The sequence below is a fragment of the Terrapene carolina genome, unplaced genomic scaffold (assembly GCF_002925995.2).
Source record: "Terrapene carolina triunguis isolate 2854851 unplaced genomic scaffold, T_m_triunguis-2.0 Scaffold138, whole genome shotgun sequence".
In the NCBI taxonomy this organism is placed as follows: Eukaryota; Metazoa; Chordata; order Testudines; family Emydidae; genus Terrapene; species Terrapene triunguis.
In genome coordinates this window covers 3,131-7,942 of record NW_020664489.1, presented here as the reverse complement: position 1 = coordinate 7,942, position 4,812 = coordinate 3,131, and positions in this window count along the sequence as shown.

The following is a 4,812-nucleotide window of genomic DNA, read 5'->3' as shown; positions in this document are numbered from 1 at the left end:
TTATAGATGAGTCTCACCCACAAGGATAAGATCCAGATGGGAACTATGGAAATTCAGCAGTGTATTGCAAGAGAGAAAACTTTCTGAGCATAGTTGATCAGAAGGTATAAAGTGAATAATACACGGGAAAGAAGAAAAGAACATTGTAGTCCCAGGCAGTATATTGGTCTGAAATGATAAATCTCCAATTTGCATATGTGACAGCACCCCCTTTGACCAACACATGAGCGACTGAACAGGGGACATCCACAGCTAAAAGTATGAACTGATACACCTTGAGGTAAAGCACTATAGCTAGGGGCTATAATAACTTAATCGGCTGCATATTGGGTATGGGGGCTGTGTGTGGAAAATGGGAATTGTGACACGTGCTCATCAGTATGTTACACATACATCTTCCAGTGTAATTTGAAGACCTTAGAAGCTGACAAGGCAGAAAAAATACAGGAAGGGCTCTGTGGCCTGAGAATATTCTTGCATAAACACTGCAAGATTGTGGGAAAATTCAGAGAGGAGGAAGTACTTGCTGTGTGTTCAGAGTAAGGAGGGGAACAGAGAAAGATTGGGAAATCTGAACTGGATTCCATTTATTTTAAAGCTCTTGATTTTTTCTTCCATAGCCATTGCCACTGGCCCTCGATAAAGTAGGCCAAACTCTGCTTTCTGTTGCACCAGACTACATCTGGAGTAACTCTGAGTTTACACAGGGGTGTAAATGGGACCAGAATTTGACCCATTGGGGTTAAGAGTATTGATCAGCCTTCTTAAGATTGATAGCTCTATGGAAAGGCTGGGGGAAGGGCTTTAAATATGGAAGTGGGGACTCAAGAATTTCCTCAGGCGTGTTTTAGGTCTGTGGAAGGCTGCATAATTTACATGACAGTGTCACATGGAAGCTGCTTTGTGGGGGTTGATGACTCTGATGCTGGAGTGGAGACCAATTGATATGAGCTCCAGCTTAACTGTCTTCCAGGGGGAGAAGCTGTGTAGCAAATCCTTCCTCATTGTATCTCTGTGTAAAGGGCAGCTTCACTTGGTCATTGGCCAGGAGAGCTCAGAGGATTGAGCGGCAGCTAGTGTTGTTGGTTGTGCTGCTAGTGGTCACAGAGGGACATGTCTGGGCAGGGATCGTTTCCATGCCCTAGCTGTGAACTGACATTGCTGTCAAAGGTTTAGCAAAGGTATCTCTCCCTGTCCTGCCCAGGAAGCATATACTTTGCAAACTCTTAATGCCTCCAGGCATGGCTGCTAAGCAGTACCCCAGTTCCTCCTCACCCCTAACACAGCTGAGGCTCAGAAGACCTGTAATGGAGCCCACACCATTGAGGTGATTCCTAACATGGCTCTGTTCAATAGAGACAAATGTTAAACTATCTGTGAGAGGAGACCATGGAATTTCCCGAGTGTTCCCTTGTCCCAGCTGTGTTTCCTGTGTCTTTGCTTAGTGTCCATCTGCATAATTCTGCCATGTCTGGAAGGTGGGGACGTGACTGCTGCAAGGAAAAGCACATTCCTGCCAACGGTCTTTGCTAAATACTAGAGCTCCAAGAAGGCCTTAATCGTTTAATCATTCTGCTAAATAAATCAAAAACATCTGAGTCATGTGTCATGTAGATGATCTTAAAAAGTAATTAGCTCCAGGTACAAGTAGTCTGGCTTTTGGCTACGGATCACTGAATCAAAGTAATTTCGCAGAAACACGCCTTATCTTTAACAATCTCTTTCTGGGAATGCCTCCTGGGAGGAGGCACTAACATAGACAAGTTAGTCCAACCATTGGCATCTGGTAACAGTTACTACACTGGGGAATTTTCTTTTGATAACATCTCTTGATGACTATACCCAACATATTGTTGTCATAGCCACATTGACAACTGCTGCATGTAATATACTGACGTAAGGCCGATTGTTCCCTCCGCATTCAATTTCCATTAAAAGTGGTCGTGCTGTCTTTTCTCCATTTGCCGTGCCCCTTCAGTTTACCTTTATATTCCTAATAATGAACCTCCCACGATCATGTGTGGATCAGTTATATTTGTACATACGTTGTGCAGGAAAAGCACACGGTGTGGTGTTAGTTGTGAACCTTTTGAGACACTCTTCAGGGTGGCCACTTGAGGGCACATATATAGTAAGGAGGTATGAGTCTGTGTGAACAGGAAATAAAGACAGTCTGGCATTCATCCCCAACCACGGTGCCCTGGGTTGCTCTAATTTCTACACAGGTAACCTGATTTTTCAATGTTTGCCAGTCCCCATGCTGGAATTCTTTACACTGTTCTGTATGTGTAGCTTCCACAACAGCCCATCATACTTGCCTTCATGTCTTTTAGTAAGAGGAGGCTGTGGAATTGTTATCATGTTAGGACCATGTGGATGGCTCTCAGTATTAGAGCCATGGTCTTGCTGTGCTGGCCTGAGACTAAAAGCTACTGAGGGGGAACATGGTTACAGCTGCTGAACTCCACCCCCTACAATAGTTCTGCTCACAGAAGAGGGACTTCCAGTCACTTTCTTCACCAGGCTGGTTCTGCTAGTGAGAAGGAGGAATCTCCTCTACTTGCTACCTTCACCCATAAACAGGCTTTCCTCAGAGCCCCTTTCGCCACACCAACCCCAGAATTGTTATTAATTTTTTAAAAAGGTTTAGGGTAGGTGGGATTCAAACTCCCCACCCAGAAAAATAAACATTCATTGTACTTGCTTTCCTGAGAGTCTCATGCTGTTCACCCACTGCCACAGTGAGCACTAGAGCTACCTGTGTGGGCTTAGACTGAGTTTCAGGTTTTCCTCTTAACCAGGCCTGCCGACAGCAATTCCGGGCCCCAGGGCAGAACAGTCAGTGGGCCCCCTAGAAAGGGATCGCTGCTGCTGGTATCACCCTGCGCGCGCCTAGGAGCCCTGCAGCCCACCCAGACGATTTAAAAGGGCTCAGGGCTCCCGGCCGCTGCCACCACTACCACTGCAGTGGATGGGGGCCCCTGGGCCCTTTTAAATCGCCTGGGCCAGTGGGCAATTGCCTCCTTTGCTCCTCCCGCCCTGACCCCCATTGACGGGCCTGCTCTTAACTTTGAAACCCTTCATAGGTAGAATCACAAACACCTTTCTGAGTATCTGGCTCCCCAATGCTCTGATGGGAAGTGATTGTTAGAGTCTTAGAGGCAGGGAAGCCTTCGGTGTAATTGATTTTATTTATGGTTTTATATTTATTTGAATTGTGGTTTTAATTGTGTATGTTTTGTAGTCATTAATTTGTATTTATTCTATTTAAAATACCTAAGGCTATGACGCTTTGGAAGCTAGATACTATAGAAATAAAATATAGTTACCAGGAGAAAAACCTATCATGTAGCTCTCCAATAACCCTCTCTGGATGATTCTGAAGCACAGATGAATGGTCTAATCACAAATTGGAACCTTGGAAAGAGAGAATTAGTGTGAAAAGGGAGCTCTTCAAGACTCAAAGGGAGGATAGAGAGAAATAAGGCATTACTCTTCCACAAAGAGGCAGGGAATAAGCTTCCTGTTGCACATGTTCTCTATTTAACTGTCCGAACACACACTCTTTGAAGTCAGTGGATGTTGGATTGGTCCCAAGGATGGAAAACATGGCGCGAATGTATGTTTTTGCAAACTATATTTTTCTTTTAAACATTGGGTTTTGTGAGACTTCTGTGAGCTTGACTAAACATTGTTTCCTTTAAGTATTGTGTTTTAAGGGAAATTTAATTTTTAAAAAGTTTGTTCACACTAAATGCTGGTTTACTTTCAAACAACAATCATTATTGCTTGTAAATCTTGTCCTGCTTGTAGGATGTTAGGAAAATAAAATAAAAATGTGTAGAATTACAGAAATCATGACTTGCCAAAAGCAGACAGAATTCTCACCTCAACTGTTTTGAATTCTGGTCTCTATCTAGAACCCATGATTGTCAAGTGGTTCTAAATCTAGCACAAATGAGGTTTTTTTTACTCAATCCCTGGACTGAGCATATTTTTCAAGGCAAATTAAGTAATATACAGTGTTGAAGGTTGGGATGGCAAACATATATTTGGGGAATTTTGCACACATTTGGACTGTAAAGTGGATAGAAAGCTGGCTAGATCGTCGGGCTCAACGGGTAGTGATCAATGGCTCCATGTCTAGTTGGCAGCCGGTTTCAAGTGGAGTGCCCCAAGGGTTGGTCCCGGGGCCAGTTTTGTTTAATATCTTTATTAATGATCTGGAGGATGGTGTGGACTGCACTCTCAGCAAGTTTGCAGATGACACTAAACTGGGAGGCGTGGTAGATACACTGGAGGGTAGGGATCAGATACAGAGGGACCTAGACAAATTAGAGGATTGGGCCAAAAGAAATCTGATGAGGTTCAACAAGGACAAGTGAAGAGTCCTGCACTTAGGACGGAAGAATCCTATGCACTGCTACAGACTAGGGACCAAGTGGCTAGGTAGCAGTTCTGCAGAAAAGGACCTAGGGGTCACAGTGGACGAGAAGCTGGATATGAGTCAACAGTGTGCACTTGTTGCCAAGAAGGCTAACGGCATTTTGGGCTGTATAAGTAGGGGCATTGCCAGCAGATCGAGGAACGTGATCATTCCCCTTTATTCGACATTGATGAGGCCTCATCTGGAGTACTGTGTCCAGTTTTGGGCCCCACACTACAAGAAGGATGTGGAAAAATTGGAAAGAGTCCAGTGGAGGGCAACAAAAATGATTAGGGGTCTGGAGCACATGACTTATGAGGAGAGGCTGAGGGAACTGGGATTGTTTAGTCTCCAGAAGAGGAGAATGAGGGGGGATTTGATAGCTG